Genomic DNA, 7,054 nt, shown 5'->3' with positions numbered 1-7,054 from the left:
TGAAACAAACCAAATGCAACTTATTTTAAAACGTCATAAATCACGTACAAAAAACGTTGTTTACTGACGTCAAAACTAACGTCTTTTCAGCCAGTTTTGACGTCGTTTAAATGTTTTTTCAAGGGTATTCTTTAAAAAAATTGTGGCGCACCACAATGTAACCTGATTATAACGTCAAAGGTGACGTACGAACAAGGTTAATTACTTACTTCGAGGCTAATAACTTGTTTTAGGCTATTTTGTACGTCAGAGCGAACGTTTTGCTAACATTATTTCTAAACTCTGCGACCACCATTGATGTAACTAATTTACAACGTGATACGTGACGTACAATCAACATTAAATTCTGACATCAAAGCTAATTTTTTGGAGACTATTTTGGACGCCATTTTAGGCATTATAATAACGTTTACCGTTTTGACTAACTACATTGTTATATAATTAAAACGTAAAACGTGACGTAACAACAACGTTACCTTTTGTTACAAGGATAACTTTTTTATGACTATTTTATTCATCATTTCTAACGTTTTAATAACGTCATTTCTCAACCTTATTACAAACCTTAATGTAACCAATTTAGAACGTCATAGGTGACGTACATGCAACGTTATTTACTCACGTCAAAGTAAATTGATTTCATTTCATACGTTGTCGTGAGAAACCACAATGGACCCCATTTAGGAAGTCATACGTGACGTACAATCAACGGTGATTTCTGACATCAAAGCTAACTTATTTAAGACCGTTTTGGATGTAATTTTAAACGTTTTAATAGCGTTATTTCTTGACGTTGCGACAAACTAAGATCCAACTAACTCACAACGTCACGCGTGAAGTATAAATGACGTTGAATTCTAAAGTCAAAGCTAACTTCTTTGACAGCATTTTGGACGTGATTTTAAGCTTTTTAACAACGTTATTTTTTGGTTTGTAACTAACAACAATGCAATCTAATTAGAACTTCGCGTGACGTAAAAACTACGGTAAATACTGACATCGAAGCTTACTTGTGTTTAGAATTAGACTATTTTATACGTCATTTTTAACGTTAATATAACGTTATTTTTTAACGTTATTACAATCTTCAATGTAACCAATTCAAAACATCATACGTGACGTATACGCAAAAAGCAATGATCGTTGAAGATAACTTATTTAAAACCATTTTAAATGTTATTTTCAAAAGTTCCAATAACTTTATTTCTTGACATTACGAAAAACTAAAAAGCGACCAAATTTGCAACATGTTAAATGAACTTAGTCATTTCGAAGGTTACGGCAAACCAAAATGCAACCGGATTAAAACGTTAAACGTGACGTATACAACAAGGTATATACCTGACATCGAGGTCAACTTGGTTTAGACTATTTTATACATAAAGCTGAAGTACAATCGAATCAAAATGTCATACGTGACGTATAAAAAACGTTGTTTACCGACGTCAAAACTAACTTTCCAAGTTTTAATTTTCGTTAAATAGAAATGCTCTCTTTTAAGGAATGCGTCGGGACTATGTAGGCTATGTACAAAATATTTGTTGTTTTCTGTGATGTGTTCTGATTAACTTTTTTAGAAAATGTAAAGAAGTATACTTATGCTTACATAAAATAGAGATGTGACTTAATTTAAGATAGCATTTTGGTAAGGGTAACATTGTCTTTACATGAAACAAATCGCATAAAAAAGTACTTAGCGCAGCGACCGCTATAGACGCAGCGACCGCTATAGACGTAGTTTCCTGGATAGACAAGAATGTCGCTCCCTGCTGCTTTTTTTTCGCGGTTTTCGAACGGCGCGTAAACTCGTGATTGGCCAATATGCAGATGACATCACAGTCCAGTTTGAACATTTGCTATCAGGACATTGGAATTCAAAATAAGTTTTGGCAGCTCAGCGCTAGAGTGCTCGTTAGATATTTAGGTTGTTTACCTTAAATCATGAAGATTAGGGTTACATAAAAAGATTAGGCTTTGTTATCAAATATATTTTCAGGTTAAATAGTCTAAGCTGTATTTGTAGTTTTATTTATAATTTTTTATTTATAATTTTTTTTTACTCAAAGTTTTTAGACAATTTTAATGCAAATCTTGATCTGTGTCATTCCAGCGTAAATACCTTGGTGTGCATAAAACCCCAAATGCACACTAGAAAATTCATTACTGAAGATCTCAACTAAAGGCAAATTAAAGGTTCAAGATGGGATTTGAAGAAGGGTATACATGTTAAAGATGTTCCTCATGAACTTGACTGCTCATCAAAATTTACAGGTAAATTAGTGATTAATATTTTAATTAAATAGCATCCCATATAAATGTGTATGATTTTTGTTAATTATTATATTTATGTGACTCTTAATGTTTTGTTTTATGCTTGCAATTGCCCTAGATGCTAACAATAAAGACGCATGCGGCTCTGAGAGCCGCGGTTGAGAATCACTGGTCTAGATTATAATATTACCAATAGTGAGAACAATTAATCACAAAACACTTTGCTGACATAATAAAAAAATAAAAAACATGAAATAACTATCAGGTTGTTTTCAATCTTTGTTTAAGGCAACCAGTTGGGCATTTATTTTACCATGTAGAAGCACGTACATCATTGCAATTAGTTTTTTTGGCTTTGCTCATTGCGATTTGGTTCATAAGGTAAATGAAGTTAAGTTATGTTTGTAGTCATTAATCACATTTCCCAGTTAATGCAGCTTAAACAGATGAAAGTTGGATAAATGGGGTTTTCCTTAGCTTGACAAACACATGAGCCATTTTTATAAGGTACCTACTACCTATTCTCCTGTTCGACCATATTGCCCTAGCAGTCACTTCCCTATTACCTAAATTTTTTTTAAATTTGAGCCACAGTATAAAATAAAACAAATTATACAATACAAATAATTACAAATATTTGTTACCATCTTGTTAAATATATTCACTAACATAAAATTCTTGTACAACAATGCATGTATGCATTTTTGCCTTGAGAAACAACCATGTCTTTAAAGTTTATTAGGTAATTATATGACGAAAGGTAAATTAAGTAAACAGTATTTTTTTTCTGTGGTTAGCAATTATTCCAAATTTCCTATTTAGATTATATGGGAGCTCTTTGTTGTATTTGGCAAATATTTGCCTTGTATTTTAAGTTTTTACTTAACTGTAGTCAACAATTTTCTAAAATAACCTATGTTTTGGTCTTTATTAAATGCAGTACTTCTTACAACAATATGTTGTTTAAATTAATGTATTTCTAAAAGGTAAAAATTTTGTCAAAAAAAATATTTATTTAACATTTTTTAGGTTAAAAAATAACCGCTTTACTACTGACGTATTTCACCAAAAGTTCTAACTATTTCGATTATAATTGCAGGGTGAAAGTGCCAACAGCTCACTCGATGTATCACACACGCATTCAGATTCGGATTAAACTGCTGGATTTTCGTTTTACACCGCTGGATTTGTATTGTTCTTATTTTTTCAATACGTTGTTGTTGTTAACGTTACTTTCCTATTTTAATGTGCATCTCAGTTTTCTTTTTTTACAGTTCTTTACTGTCAACATTTTTATACTGCCGTGTTTGTTTAACTTCAATACTATATTATTTCTATATTTTCCTGGATGGTAATTGTTTAGAAGATTTAGTAAGAATTTGCAAGTGTAAATAATTACAGTCAGATATGTCACAAGTATAATAGTGTAGTTGCGAACGTAATTTGTAACGTCATTGCAAGCGTAATTTGTAGGGCATGGAGTCCAAACTATTACGCAAACATAACATTGTGAGTTGCTTTCAATAACCTAGTTATACAACGTAGTTTCCAACGACGCATGAACTTTGTCCGGATCACACATTTGTACGTAAAAATAACATCTATGATAAACGTATAAATAACGTCGCTGAACATCGTAATTTGCAACGTCTAATCTACGTCGTCTGGAGTAGACACTTCTACGTTTAAATAACGTAGTTGCACAACGTCGCATCTACGTCGTAAAGTGTCGACGCTTTTACGTGAAAATAACGTTCATGATAAACGTAGAAATAACGTAGTTGCACAACGTCGCATCTACATCGTTTAGTGTCGACGCTTTTACGTGAAAATAACGTTCATGATAAACGTATAAATAACGTCGCTGAACATCGTAATTTACAACGTCTAATCTACGTCGTCTGGAATAGACACTTCTACGTAAAAATAACGTTTATGATCAACGTATAAATTACGTAGTTGCATAACGTCGCATCTAGGTCGTAAAGTGTCGACGTTTTTACGTAGAAATAACGTTAGGTGCAACGTCTTATCGACCAAACTTAGACCAAAAATCTACGTCGCTGCGACGTCAAATTGTTAGCTGGGATGCTGGAGCGAACCGCTTTTGTTTACAGGTTCGGGTTCGGTTAAGGTTCAGGTACTTTCAAATTATTCGGTTCAGTTCTAAAAAATCTTATAAAAACCGGTTCAGTTTCGGTTACGGTTCGGAAAAAATTGACCCAAAACCGGTTCATAAAGTTCCGGTTCGGTTCCGGTTCGACTCCCTGCATTAAATAGTAATATTTTGGGATTGGCACACAGCCTTTTTGCTACATAAAACTTTGAATGTTATGTGTAACTGATTTTAAGCACAAAATGACTGAAAAACTACTAAAACATAGTCGTGTGCAATAGAAAATGACAATTAAATAAAAGAGATAAAAATAAGGCAATTAAGTCAAGTAAGAATGATATACTGTAGGCCCACTGATAAAGTGTAAGTATAACCAATCCAAGAAAAAAACACGGGTATTTCAAACATCTCATAACCATTTTCTTTATTACTTTTGTGTTTTTTTTTTTCGTTTTCAGATACTGCACGTAACTATAGATGAGAAGAATCACCGCCTGCGTTGTTTTATTTCCGAGTAAACACTGAATAAAATGCAAAAAAATCATGTTGTTATGTTTTTTGACAATGCCTTTGCTGGGACCGAATATAATTTAATTTGAAGTATAGCTGTTTTCAAAAGCCGTCTATGCCAATAGAAAATAAACCAATAGCCTAACGTACCTATTAAACCAGGGGTTCACGACCTGTGGGCCATGGCCCCCTGAATTTTGGCAACTATTTTCATTCATGTTGGTTCAAGGTTGAGAAAATAGGGGTTCATGCAGAGCTGACAGAAGTCTCGTTGTTGCAATTCATTTGTGGAGAAAAGCAATTCATCTCTCCATGCAAAGTAGCGTTTATACTCTTCGTCGTTCCGGTCGAGATATTGCAGCCGACTGACCAACTGGCCGGGAGAAGCAAAATCCTCGACGTAAATAAACCAGTCGCATGGTAAAACCGCTTCTACGTCATGACGCAGCGGAACTCAGATTACCGGGACGACCCTCGACCGCAGGGCGTTCCACCACACTTTCTCCGTGACGTAATCGCGGCAACCCAGGCGTTTTCGAACGACATGTAGAACTTGTAGGTGGCCAATTGACGAGGCAAGGCTGTCCACGAACCTGGCAACCTGGACGAAACGCAATCGCCACATATGTGGATGTCCAGGTTTGACGTCACCAATTTCCTGATGATGCCAAGTCTCTTCATGGCACCTGTGGACGACATTTAGCCCTGTAGTGTCAACAGTTTTACCAAGCATTTGCAGAAAAACGCTTAAACCAGTTTTGGTCAGGAGTCACTAAGCGTGTGTTTTGTTTTATACACATTGATTAATTCCAAGGGTGACTATTATCAAACGACGAAAACAGACTAGTATCAAACAAAATATGTAGTCGGTTTTTGACAGTTATGATTTAGTTAAACCAATTCATCAAACCTTAGTTTGAATTGTATGCGAAATTCATTTCGGGCAATTTTTCACAAAAAAATGTCTTGTTACCTTTCGTATAGGCACAGTTTCCAGCAACCCAAACCGCCAAGCGTTTTTTCCATCGATTATGGACGATGCGGAATTCTCTTTCGCGTCTTTCTCGATCTGATATTTCAAGTCGGATATCGTAAAGTTGGGAAAGTAAATGTCCGAGACACGTCTGCATGAGAAGAGATATAAGGAAAACTGCTTTAATTAAATTATTAGTTTCACAACCATTGGTCCTATTGCTCGCTACAGTCAGAGGCGTATCCAGGAATTCGTTTGATAGAACAAAAAAATATATTTGGTTTAAATTGGTAAAGCATTCAAAACAAAGGATGTGTGATACGATGAGGCACACGAATGAGATTCACATACTGCTCGATTTAATTGACGTAAAGCCCAATTTGATAGAAATTGCACGTTGTTAAAAACACTCATTAAATGTGCATTTCATATGATAAAGTTGGCAAAATATTGTTATGTGAGGGCATGTTCTTGTATGCCACTGGATCTGCCCCTGTCTACAGTTTACAACTATCACACGAAACGCATTTTTCTATCTTGTTTTGATCTACAGTCGCAGTATTCCGAATATAGGTAAATATCTTTTACTGTGTCTGTACAGCATGTAGCGATTGCATGCTACACATACTATATAATAGGTGCACAATAAAACGGCATTAAATAAAAAATGTATGCTGTTTGGTTAACCTGTTTGTCATGGTGTGGTTGAATTGATTGTCGTAATCTATGGGGCGCCGTTTGGAAAAAACAAATACGCTTCTACGGACAACTTTTTTGTCCGATTTAGCTTAAATCGAACTGAAAATTTGTCCGATTTAGCTTAAATCGGAATATAATTTGTCCCTTTAAATTAAATCGGACAGAAAATTTGTACGATTTAAATTTGGTCTGATTTAAATTAAATCGGACAAAATTTCATTACGATATAACTTTTACGCGAGTTGTTTATAGGGCGTATCAAAATTAATAAAGTTTCTGTTGAATAAGAACCAGGCTTATCGTTGTCATTATTTATTTCTAAATATATTTTTTGGTATAGATTTAAGACTATATGCATTATAGATTCTAGTTAGATATATTTTTTAGATTCCACTACATAACTGTTCAACACATATTATTTGGGTTAGGGTGTGCGTTAGCGTTTGGGTGTATGTGTCAAGGATCTAAACAAATATAATTGCCAT

General features: G+C 34.4%; 1 long non-coding RNA gene across 1 annotated transcript; it reads left to right on the top strand.

Annotated features, from left to right (window-relative positions):
* The first annotated feature begins 2,114 nt into the window (after nt 1-2,114).
* LOC146164647 (uncharacterized) lies at nt 2,115-3,608 on the top strand. The gene is made up of 2 exons (XR_014494579.1): nt 2,115-2,271; nt 3,371-3,608. It is a non-coding gene; the product is annotated as an uncharacterized LOC146164647 (long non-coding RNA).
* Nucleotides 3,609-7,054: the final 3,446 nt, after the last annotated feature.

The sequence above is a fragment of the Ascidiella aspersa genome, chromosome 2 (assembly GCF_963924565.1).
Source record: "Ascidiella aspersa chromosome 2, kaAscAspe10.2, whole genome shotgun sequence".
Classification (NCBI taxonomy): Eukaryota; Metazoa; Chordata; class Ascidiacea; order Phlebobranchia; family Ascidiidae; genus Ascidiella; species Ascidiella aspersa.
The sequence above is the reverse complement of the archived record's forward strand: the minus strand, read 5'-3'. Positions and strand labels throughout refer to the sequence as shown.